Raw genomic sequence first — 13,846 nt, 5'->3', positions numbered from 1 at the left:
TCAAGCAAGCAAGCTCAATTTCAAGTTGCTACTTCTTAGCATGTGTATCGTAACATTGCTAATAATGAGCATGCTTATTTCGAGCTTGCTCAAGAATCAACAGTAGTGCTATTTATAAGCATGCTACTTGCTGCGCGGGTGGAAGGCGGCGTGCTTTTAGCGCGTCTGAACAGGTTTGCTTATTGAGTATGCTAGTCGATCAGCATTGCTATTATTATTTACCTCTACCTATCTATCTACCTACTTGAAAAAATTATAAAGTGATTGCTTACTAATTACTACCATAAATACCTTCAGCGTTCTGCTGAGCATTGATTAAAACATCTATTGAACGCACAAAACCATAACAACAAAAGTTCATCATGTCAAGCAATCAGTTTTAATCTCTTGTAAACGTTGTGGAATTGTTTACAAGCAGTTGTTTACCAGTTCGTAAAATGCGAAGTGCATTAAGTGTAGATATCGTAAAATAAACTGAAGCATAGAATTACTAATTATAATTACGTATCGTGAATCTCTTGTAAATTAAGAGTAGATATCGTAAAATAAACTGCAGCGTAGAATTACCTACTAATTATAATTACGTATTATGTAGGTATCTACGGATGATAGAGAGAATAGAGATATTCCAAGATATTTCATACCTACGCTCGCTATCTATTTACCTACTTGAAATAATTTAGTAGGTGGATGCTCAGTACTAACTTACGTAATGTCCTGCCGAAACTGAGAACTGATTAAAACATCTATTGAACGCACAAAAGCAAAACAACAGAAGTTCATCACGTAATCATGAAGCAATCAGTTTTAATCTCTTGTAAATGTTGAGGAATTGTTGACACGAAGTAATTTACCAGTTCGTAAAATGCAAACAAGGAACTGCATTAAGTGTAGGTACTCGTATATAGAGCGTACCTGGCTGTTTACCGATGGGTAATTGAATGCAAACATTGCAGTTTGCTTTGCGCATCGCAGTTCGCAGGACGAATTTGTTCACATCCACCTGATAATAATTGGAACGCAAAAACAGTAGGGTTTTTTAACTAACGTTTTATTTTCTTTCCTGACTTAGTGTAGTGACCATCCAATCAATATACCTACTCGTAATATTTAAATAGTGCGAGATCTAAAAGTGACTTGCCATACCTATACAAAACTTCTATGAAAAAATGACTTACTTTATTTGTACTTGTAGGTATAGTAAGTACAATTTTTAAACGGTTTTAACTTTGCTTAAAAAATACCAAATACAATACAAAACGCTATTTAACAAATTCCCGTTGCAAAGCTTTTGAGAGCCCAAGCAAACGGCGCTCAGGACTTCAGAGTGTGGAACCTCTTAACAACACGCGCGTCGCTTCGTTTTAAGAATTACTGCCTTCTGTAGCCGATCCTTGATCCAACAATCAAGGGAGTTGGTTAAAGCTTTTCGACATATACTTCTTACTTCCCTAAAAACATTTTATACACTTAAACGACTATCGGAATTCGGAACAATATCTACGACTCTCCGTGGTACCTAAGCGTTGTAGGAATGTTTACAACGCGACAATTGCAATGGTTCCCGAGCTTAAGCTATTCATACCACAGAATACATATGTACAAGTATTCGTACTATAAAATCGGTATAGGTAAATACCCTTTATTCAATGTAGGTACTTACTCTATGGGTAGACCGAGACCGAGAGTCTGCGATAGCCAGACAGGCCTCATTTTGGGAAGGTAGCAAATTATGAAGTTTGGACCGTGATGGTTTCGGTAAAAGATTTGACAGCCTACGTGGCGCAGTGGTATGCACGGTGGATTTACAGTACGAAGTTTGGATCTTCGGAAGGCCGATTGAGTTTTTTTAATGAGGTGTCTACCTGTCGGGCTATCGAGGCTCGGTCGACTTGATAATTCTGACATCTAAGTAATGAGGTAGGTATCATAATGAGGTAGGTACTTATGTGTGAAAATACAGTTACTTATACCTACTTACTTTGAAGTAGCTATTATGTTAAACTTGCAGGTATTCAAAAGTTTGGTTTCATTAAGACGAATGACCTATTTTATCCAATTGTTAATTAACCGTAATTAGAAAGGCGATTAAGTCTAAGCGAAACATGCAAGAGAAATTAACAATAGATCTGAAATCGCTCAAAATGTAATTAGCAACTCTATTAAGTCCGAACTAATTCTGGACGCAAAATCTGTGGGTACTGGATAGCTAGGGTAGGTTCTCTGATTTAGACAATATTAAGAGTATAAATTGGATTTATATTAATTTAGTATTTGATTTTATTTTCATAAAAGCTTCGTTCGGCCAACACTTTAACAAGCTTTCGCTTAAATGTTGCATGAAGAGTCGGATACAGAAGGCAGTCATTCTTGAGACGGCGCGTATTGTGAGGAGGTTCCTCACTCTGGAGCCCTGACCACCGGTTGCTTGGGCACTCAAATGTCCCGCAGCGGGAGGTTGATTTTTTTTTATAAATTTTTAATAGTGTTTTGTATTATATATACATTGTTAAAATTAAAAAAAGAACAAATAAATAAATGATGGCTGCAATTATTTGGATTATTACTAACATTCAAACTCTATGAAGCTGCACACTTTAATATTAATGTCATTAAGTAGGTATTACAAGTAAAACAAATTAAAGAAATCGAGTGTCGTATCTGTACTTAGTTTGAACAAAATTAACAAAAACCGAATTAAGGGATTCAGAAATAAGTATAAAAGGGTTTTTTTCATTTCTTTTTTGTCTCTGTATGAACACGTTATTCTCTGGATTGACTGAACAAATTTTCATGCGTTTACTTTAGGTTTTTGGCGTGGCTAGTTACCACCCTACCGGCAAAGACGGACCGCCAAGCGACTTAGCGTTCCGGTACAATGTCGTGTAGAAACCGAATGGGGTGTGGATTTTCATCCTCCCCCTAACAAGTTAGTTCGCTTCCATCTTAGATTGCATCATCACTTACCATCAGTTGAGATTGTAGTCAAGGGCTAACTTGTAAACAATAACAAAAGGTACTTAAACGGATGAAACTGCGGGTCATAGCTAGTACTGAAAATAAAATCTCAGGCAATATGTAAGATACTTACGTACTGACTAGTTTAGCAAATTGCATTTATATTATGTATTCTCTAGATCTACTGAACCGATTTTAAAGATTCTTTTACCACTAGACAGCCTATAATGCTGTTATTTGTGAAGCCTAAATTGCTGTATTTTATCACTGTATTCCCACGGCAATACGCGGGTGAAACCGTGGCTAGTAAACAAATATACTTAAACACTAGCCTATTATGGGAATTAAGATAGCTGATTTTATGCTAGACATTTCCCAAGATACACTTTCTTGGAATTTTAATGCATAAAGCTCAGAATATACCGACATACCTACGAAGACGATCCTGATCCTTCTTAGGAGGTAATAAATAGCTGACGCCGCGTGGTATCACCCGTGTAGTTCCCGTTCCCGTAAGAATACGGGGATAATATATAGCTTATAGGCTTTCTCGATAAATGGGCTATCTAACACTGAAAGAATTTTTCAAATCGGACCAGTAGGTCCTGAGATTAGCGCGTTTAATCAAACAAACAAACTCTTTAGGTTTATAATATTAGTATAGCCTAGATTTATCGAATGTTACTTCAAGAAATGATTTTGATATATAGCGATTAACATTGGATTTGCATGTAATAATGTAGTATCCTAAGAACAGAATGTCTCCAAGGCGTTTATTGAATATTTTTGAAGTGAATTAAACTGCGGCCAATCGCTCACAACTTCAGAAGACTTCGTTCATTAATGGCCTTCTCGTATTTCCAATAAGTATTCATTTCTTCGATAGGTAAGGGGAGAGGTTTGCAATGAAAATCTGATTGAGCTTCCTTTGCCTTATGAATCTATCTATCTACACTATACCTATTGATTTCCTTTCGAGTTTTCTTTATTAAAATACTAGCGGACCCCCGTGACTACGTTTCGTGAAATTCAGATTTTCACAAATTCCGTGCGTACCATAGACTTGTCCGGCATAAAAAGTATATGTTGCTCAATAAACTCTATCTTCCTGTGATAGTTCCATTAAAATCGGTTCATTCGTTTCAGAGGTTAGCCGGGATAAACAGAAAAGCAGATAAAAATTTGCTTATTGCAACTGGCATTCCGCCAGCCACAAATGTCATCTAGGTACCTAATTATTTAAAGTAATTACAGTTAATGCGCTGTAGCATGGTGCGGGTGACAGTTCGTTTACTCATATAAGTTTGCCGCGATTCACGATGATAGTACGTATTATGAACGTCATAAGGCAACTGTCACCCGCACTATACTACAGCGCGCACAGTATAAACTACTATAGAAAATATACTAACTCGAAACACTTGATGGGTGTGAATTCCCATCGTGTTTGTCGACATTTTAGGTATTCCTTGGGGTATATCCATTTATATATAAGGTATATAAAAAAGAAGTTCCAGGGAATATCCTACTTTTTTTTCTAAAGTCTCTCTGAAAGAGTGTACGTATTAAAAAATATATTCAAACTCATCAAGCTACGTCAACGTACTTATTATATTTCTATTGTGACGGTTAGGAACTAGAAATTAATGTTTGCAGGCAAACTTCCGCCCATGCTAGTTAGGTACACTTTCATCAAAAGTGCGCGCAGCGTTGTTGGCCATAGATAGGTACATTAATTAAAACCAAACATCAAGTATCTCTAGTTGTGTATCATACTACGAAACGGTTGTTTTCATTCCGTTGATTACCCTCAGAATAATCCTAGCATAATAAAAAATGTACTTTTTTACTCATAGACAAGTTAGCCCTTGACTGCGATCTGACGAAGTTGTTTATGGAAGCGAGCTTTCTTGGAAGATGTACAAGTTTATTCTACCTATACCTCTGGCGGTTTTTACGCGGTGACCAGCTAGCTAGCTAAAAAAAAGCTAGCTAGGCAGATGCCTACGTGATACATAGGTGCTACTGCTACGTATGCGTATGCTACGTCATCGATCGTAGCATACGTATGCTACGTAATCGATCGTAGCATTCGTATAGCTACAATCGATACGATATCATAGATCATAGTACCTACTTAGATAGGTATCTACGTATCGAATAAAGGACAATGCCAGACAATGTATAGAAGTTTGACCCACTAAAAAAAATAATTTGCAACAATATATTATATATCATTTTATTGGATTTTTTGTACTATTAAACAAATATTACCTTTTAACCCTTTATAACTAGGGGTATGAAAATAAATCCAAGTTGAAGTTTGATTTCAAGGTTAAGTATATGTGCAGTTTATTATGAAGTAGATAACGATAAAGCGTCGTGATTGGTTTTTTGTAAATACAGAAGCACTTAGAACATGCAATACATTAAAAAAAACGTGATTTTATTATTTTCAAATTACTCCGAGGTGTCTATTACGAGTTTTGATAGTTTGTCAGTGTTATAACAGTTTATTTTTACATTTTGATCTGACTTCGCAGTTCTGGATTCTAGACATTTTGAACATAAAATAATTAGAATGCACTAAAAACGCTCTAAAGGGCTCGAACCCAAAGTCGAAATAAGGTTTTTAAAAAATAAGTAAACAATGTCAGCTATGAGGAAATAACGTAATGGATATAATTACTTTTTTTGGCAGATTTTTATTCCGGAGTTTAACAGTAAAAATGGTTTATTAAAAAACAATTATTTAAAAATTTAATATATTTAGTACATCTACATTTTCCGCAAAATTCCGAGTGAGGACTGGGTCAGGATCTGGCATTCTCCTTTACAATAATAGCTGTACCTTGTTATTCTATTTTTGGAACAGGGTTTGTCTTAGGATATAGGTAGTTGAGGTAGTAATGTGACATCACAAACCAAACCAAAAAACTACAGTTGTACCTAAATAACTTATTTATAGGTGTACCATTCTAAGCTAGAAGCTTTTCAGAGCTTTTAAATACCCACTTTTCGTCTAGAAACCTCAAGACAAAATATTAACAGGATTAAATAGCTAAAGTCTGGATTTACTCATCTTGTTACTCCAAAATTTTCTTTTTTTCTTTATTTGTAGTCTACTTAAGTCAACGACCTACCATACATACACAGATAAATTGAAATTTTGTAGAATTATATTTAAGAATCGCCAACGGAATTTATTTATTTGTCGGGCATAATAATTTTGATAAATAAAATACATATACATAAACAATAGGTATATATTGCACAGGGGGCACACTATACTATATACATAATATGATATGTCTTATTTTTGGGACCTTCGCCTAAAGCATGCACTCCTTTAATCGTTGTTTTAAAACTCACAGTAGCGTAGCGTGCTTTAGAGGGGCCATGTATCAAAATTAGTTAGGGGGCCCAATAAACAAGCGGCAATTCCCGAAAAATCTATTAGATTTTTTTCCCAACTCTGTTACAAAGCTTTTTTACTTCTGTAATTTCTGCAGGTTTTTATGTTTTTTCTTCAGGAAGCACCACCGGATTAAGCAATATTGTAGTTACTAATTCTTAGTTTCACGTAAGGGGCCCTTGTAGTCCGGGGGCCCCATATCATTGAACCCCTCTTACCGTCTCAGTCCGCGATTCATCATCATCACCAATGCGCTGGACTGACCAGATCAAAACCACTCAACATGGTTTGCTCCACGAATGAGCTAAAAGATTACGGAGGAATGGTGACGGATCGTAAAGCTTGCCACCACCCCTAGACATAAAACCACGACCACATAAAGAAGGTAAATAATATAAGTATCAATGCAACGGTTAGCTTTTTTTTAAATTTTATACATTTACAACATGTCTGTACAATTAGCAATGGGAATATTAAGAAGGTACGATACGTATGTAATGACAAAAAAGGGTTTCATATGGAATATTTATGACGGAGCCCCGGTTACATTAACCCGTGTTTTCAATTCCCAAGCGTGCAGCACTCGCCTTTGAATAATTTCCGGCAGTCAAAGCGGCTGAGATTTGAACAACGAATTTGTTGTCCCCATATACTCTTATGTACCTCACCTAAGCGTTCCTTCATGTATTTAATGCATATTTAGGCAGCTGCAAGACATATTATAGGAAATCAATAAAATTATTTTGAAAATCATATTAATTATGGTATGGTCCAAAATTTAAATGTTTATTGTATACCTAATAAGTACCTCCGACTTTGAACTCGATTGGAAAGAAATCTAAAATTCTAATGTTATGTAGAGATACCTATTACCTCCGGTCCGGGGCATGCACCTCCAACTTTTCAGTTATGTTGCGTTTTAAAAATTAAATATCACGTGTCATAAACTTCGTGAGGAAACCTGTATACCTGATAATTTTCTTAATTCTCTACGTGTATAAAGTCTGCCGATTCGCATTGGCCCAGCGTGGTGGACTAAGGCCTAACCCTCTCCTTCTGAGAGGAGACTCGTGTTCAACAGTGAGCCGAATATGGGTTATTAATGATGAATATAGTATTCTTATATCACGGCTATTCTACTCAAGAATAAAAATAGATATAATGATTTTTACCTCATCATCATCATCATTATCAGCCGATGGACGATCACTGCTGGAGATTCTTGGCCTCTTGCATGGACTTCTGTATACTCAACGGTCTCGAGCCGCTAGCATCCAACAAGACCCTGCAACCCGCTTGATGTCCTCGGTCTGTGTGGGTCGACCAACACTTCGCTTTCGTTCGATTTCATCCTCCTCCTAACAAGTTAGCCCGATTCCATCTTAGGTTGCATCATCACTTATCATCAGGTGAGATTGTAGTCAAGGGCTAACTTGTAAATAATAAAAAAAAAGAATTACCCAGGTACTACCTAGGGTATTTCAGGGTAAACATAAAAACATAAAATAGTAGGATGAGGTTGCGTTGGCTGAATAGAACTTTCCCATTATGTTCCGTTAACTCGGGTCTTAAATTAAGAATTTATTTCACAACTTCACACTTTTCTTTAGCTCATTGCTCTTTGTATTGCATTATAATAAACTTATTATCAATTGAAAAAGTTTTTCTTTCTTTCTTTTCATATTCAACGAATTGAATCTTGATGTTTTCTAAAGATTTTGTGATGAACAAAATCATAAAACATAATCTTATATTTTTGTTCAATTGATGAGCAAAGAGCTGATAAATTGGTGAATATATACATACATATACTTAATGAAAATTATTGCGTCAACTTATATTATTTTGTAGAAAGTTGGAAAAGCTACTTTATTCGATTTATTTTGGCAAATTTACACATTTAAAAGTAGGACAAATACAAATTGACAATTCATCAATCTTAAACATACACTTCAGATGATTGTAAAACGCATTCGGTGCTATAAATAAATGATTTTAAAAGTCGATAATTTAGCTAGAAAGGAAAATTCAACTCAAAAAAAAACATTTTATAACAACGGAATAAACTATTGATATCGGATTGGCTTATCCGATTATTATCGTATGCAGGTAAGACCCCCACAAAAGTCCGCTTTCTTTTACAAAATAACCCCCTTCAAATCGTTTTATGAATCTGCGAGTTTCAAGTCCTCAGACAAAGACCTAAATACATACATGCGGCAAACCTGTAAAACCCTTCTAGCATCGAAGAAATGAATGAAATGAAGAAATGTTTATCGAGCCAAAAAAACGAAAAATTTCATGAAACAGTTTTCACCTTCCAGCTTCAGTTTCTGTTTTAGAAGTATAACGTGGTCTTATTCAATTCAAAGAACCGAGAGCTGTGATAGTCCAGTGGATATTACCTTTGCCTCCGGAGAGTGTAGGTTCGAATCCGGTCCGGGGCGTGCATCTCCAACTTTTCAGTTGAGTGCATTTTAGGAAATTAAATATCTCGTGTCTCAAACTGTGAAGGAAAATCATCGTGAGGAAACCTTAAGTAACCTTAAGCATAACTGAGAATTTCCTTAATTCTCTGCGTGTGTGAAGTCTGTCAATCCGCATTGGGAAAGCGTGGTGGACTTTTGGTCTAACCCTCTCATTCTGAGAGGATACTCGAGCTCAGCAGTGAGCCGAATATGGGTTGATAATGATGATGATGATTCAAATAAAAAGAGGATAGGCACCTTCAAGGCAAGCGTCTTGTGTTCTTGTTTACTTCAGATGTTATTACTGCCATATGCTTTCGTCCTAAATGTATTAAATTATTAATTAGCAACATTATAACGTAACAACAAGGTAGGTAGATAGGTTGTTTCACCTTTTCTATTTCTATTAATACATTTCTATTAATAGAAATAGAGCTGTCATCAACATACTCAAAATGTGTATAGGCTTCTCATTAATATTTCTTATTTCGTCTATTACTTAATAGACGCAATCTGGTATAGTATAATGGACGAATGTAATAACGTTTTCATCTTGATATGATGGACGTCAAAAAGTAACGCAGACTTTCACTTGAAGAAATACACTTTGTACTATTAACAAAGTACTGGACCAGTTATATTTACAATCTGAAGTTATTGAAGTTATATCCAAATTATTTTACTAGGTATCTCAATATCCTCGGATATTGTACTTCTCTTCAGAACATTTGGTATTGATGAAACTATTTGTGTGTCCAAATTCACAATTAGTAAATTCATTATTGGATTTTGTAGGTGGTTGCTATCGAGTTCTACGAAATATATTTTACAAATTTTGTTTAACAGGTATGATATATTATAATAGACATGAGCTTAATAAATGACGCCGAATATATTTTTTTTAATTAAAAAACCATGAATAATTGTAAGCCCATGTTCGGTCAGGACAACAATATCATGAAAACTGCTGAGTTTAGGTGCGGTCTTAAAACTTTTCCGATTTGTCATTTGATTCTCTTTGAATTATATATTTTACATTAAATCAACAGTGCTGTATAGTGGGGGGTCGACCAACACTCTGATTTCCGGGGCTATTCACATAATATACAAGTACCTCTTCCATAAGGGCATGGCAAAATTTGGGCATAATGCAAGTACGCACTATGTCTTCTCCTATCCGTGTACTCATAACTCAATGAATAAGAGTGAAATGTGCTTGATTTCTCGCTTTTGATGTGGCATAGCTATACAGTGATTAAAATGGCCTTTTCAATCCTTTCACTTGCTTTCCGTACTTGTATTACGAAGTAAAAGCATTACCGCCTCCTTCAAGGGGAGCTTGCATTTGATGATTAACTTCCAGACCTGAAGAAGATATGAGATTCGTCATCAACCATATTCGGCTCACTGCTGAGCTCGAGTCTCCTCTCAGAACGAGAGGGGTTAGGCCAATAGTCCACCACGCTGGCCCAATGCGGATTGGCAGACTTCACACACGCAGAGAATTAACATAATTCTCTGGTATGCAGGTTTCCTCACGATGTTTTCCTTCACCGATTGAGACACGTGATATTTAACTTCTTAAAATGCACACAACTGAAAAGTTGGAGGTGCATGCCCCGGACCGGATTCGAACCCACACCCTCCGGAATCGGAGGCAGAGGTCATATCCTCTGGGCTATCACGGAGCCGTGATAGCCCAGAGGATATATGAGATTCACTCATGCATTTCCTAATTATATCGTTAAGATGAGATGTCTCGGCTTTGCAAAGGAGTCTTCTTTGAGAGTCTCATAACATTGTAACAGAAATAATTAGGTGTAAGCAATTTTTAACCAAACGAGGAGGAGCACCGCCTTCAAACTGGCCAAAAGGTAGTACAAATGTTATTTTTCGCTTCTTTAATTCAGTGGGTACACTTTTGTCTTTTTTCAATTCGGTTGAATTTTTATTACCATTAATTTCATTATTAATGATAAAAGAAACGAACCCTTCAGTTTTTAGTAAGTAAGTTGTATTATACCTATCCAGTGTTCATAGTAAGCGATATAAAGTTTTACAGTATAATATTTACCTAGTTTAATTAGGTGCTTGAATGAATTTCCCATTAAAACATAATCCTTTGAATATTAGGTTATTCATACTAGTTTGCATCGTCGTGATAGCGCTGTCAAATGGCGGTATGACGTAGTTTTAATGGTGTAAGAGCTAGCGGAAGAATTTAATTTTGGTATTTAAATTTAAATAATTAGAATGCGAATAGGCACTTTCTAGGTAAAAGCTTAAACATAGTTATACAATTACAATTATCAATAAAGTGGTCCTCTAATGGTCCACTGGTCTAAGTATGCATAGATAGATATATAAAGTAGGTACTTTGATAGTTCACATATGATAGTTTAAATTCTAAAATTTGATAGCATTATGAACTTTCAGTACTTAGTACAAAAGCCCAATTAAAGAACATACCTACACCTTTCACTGGCATTTAACAGAATTCATTTTGCTATCTGATTTTATAATTTTTAGCCACACATTTTTCAAAAAAACTTTTTATTAAAAATTTTCGTAACATTTTCTCAGTTCAAACGACTGAACCATATACACGTTGCATTTTCAATACGCTTTTTGCGTTTTCCCGATACGTTGCAGCTCCGAAATTTTACCGAAATTTTGGTAAAACACAAAAAAAAAGTAAGTAAAAATGTCTAGTTTAGTTTTTGCCCACTAAGTCACTGACTATAATTGTACATAGAAATTAATCGTTAAAAGTTAGTAAATGTGGAATATTATTTTGCAGTACTATTTCGGTAATTGTTATTATGCGTCATTGCGTAAATCATTTAATTTGCATCACTAATATTTGCACTAGAAATCGTATAGTATTAGAAAGTTTAAGTAGGTAGTAGTAATGCTATAGCCTTTAAAACATAAATACAATACATATTACAACAATATAAAAATAAAAAGTAAAAGTAAATATTTACAAAAAATAAACAGCATGAAAATCTATAAAAAAATATCTATAGTAAAATTATTTATACGATTTTTTTTATAAAGTCTACGGAATTAGGTATACTCGCATCTGTACAATTTTGCAGGCGTCAAATAAATAACACGACTTATATAGCGCCGCCTTATGCCTAGTTCGGACTAGTTTAGTATTTTAGTCGAGTACGAACGATTTTTGGGCAGTAGCAAGTAGTTAAAAAGTTAAGTAGGTACTCGACTAAAATGCTAAAGTAGTTCGAACTAGGCCTTACTGTCGTTAGCCGTCAACCAGAAGCATATGAAGCTTTAAGTGCAATTTCACCGGCAACCATACCCTGGTTACCTTCAATCTTTAACACGCTTTAATATTTTTTAATTAACATACCCTTCACACGTTGCTTGCGACAATTATTCCACACCCACATTATGCTTCTCGCGCTGCCGCGATGTTGTCCTGTCTTCCCACATACTGCTCTACTCAAGCAATTAATCGCGACGCGTTTTAGTCCGTCTCGCGCTCAAAACCGATAAAATAAGGAGCGGTGGGCAGGACGAGCGGCAGGACGAGTAACGATGGCACATTTTCTGGATTATGCCACACATCGCAGGGCATTGTCCTGAGTGTATTGGAGATATGGTGATGTATGGCATAATCCTACTATCCTACTAATATTATAAACGCGAAAGTTTGTATGGATGTTTGGATGTATGTTTGGATGTTTGTTACTCTATAACGCCGCTACCTACTACTGAAGCGATTTAGCTGAAATTTGGAATGGAAATAGATTTTACTCTGGATTAACATAGGCTACTTTTTATCCCGAAAAAATCCATGGTTTCCCGAGATTTGCGAAAACTGATGATTTTGATGATATGAATGTTTGTTACTCTTTCACGCCTCAACTACTGAATTAGCTGAAATTTGGTATTAAGGTATATTATAGCCTGGATTAACGCATATACTACTTTTAATCCATGGTTCCCGAGGGATTTGTGAAAAACTAAATTCCACGCGGACGAAGTTGCGGGCGTCCGCTAGTGTTGAAATAAACACATTTTCTTTTTTACTTCTTTCTTTCTACTGTGCCACATAACGTAGGTCCCACGAGATCAATGACAAAGTGATACTCTAACTGTTTCAAGCCTCAAAGTTATAGGCAGTCTTAAAATTACAATTGGTATGCAATTAATTGTAATTAACATATCATTTTGTTCACACGGCCAGTAATCGGCTGCACGCGAGCCTCTAACGGAAAAGCTGCGATTTACGAGCGACGTAGCTTCCGCGTAATATGTGCGGAAACATTTCCATATAGGAAATATAGTTATAATTGTAGTCTATAATATATATATATATAGTATATCCGTGATAGCCCAGTGGATATGACCTCTGCCTCCGATTCCGGAGGATATGGGTTTGAATTCGGTCCGGGGCATGCACCTCCAACTTTTCAGTTGTGTGCATTTTAAGAATTTAAATATCATGTGTCTCAAACGATGAAGGAAAACATCGTGAGGAAACCTGCACATCAGAGAATTTCTTAATTCTCTGCGTGTGTGAAGTCTGTCAATCCGCATTGGGCCAGCGTGGTGGACTATTGGCCTAACCCTCATTCTGAGAGGAGACTCGAGCTCAGCAGTGAGCCGAATATGGGTTGATAACGAACGAACGGGAACTTTGAAATTAGTAAACTACAGTGATAATAATAATCCGACAATCATTATTTGAGCCAATCATTCAGCTTGTCTAAACTAGTATTATTACGAAAAGCCTATTCAGTGCTTCGCTGTTCATTTGCGGCACATTAATTAGATAGGAGTAGCTAATTAAGTCTTCAGTTTACTTAGTGAGAGGAATTATACTCACTACTTGAAGTCTATTAGATAAAACCAATAGATTTTTATACCTCTTTATCATCATCACTACAATATATAATATATTTATAACATTAAAGTATTTGTCTGTGATTTCAAGATAACTGTGTTTTCTCAAGTGCTTATAGTTATTTACACG

The sequence above is a fragment of the Bicyclus anynana genome, chromosome 10, assembly GCF_947172395.1.
Source record: "Bicyclus anynana chromosome 10, ilBicAnyn1.1, whole genome shotgun sequence".
NCBI lineage: Eukaryota > Metazoa > Arthropoda > Insecta > Lepidoptera > Nymphalidae > Bicyclus > Bicyclus anynana.
The sequence above is the reverse complement of the archived record's forward strand: the minus strand, read 5'-3'. Positions refer to the sequence as shown.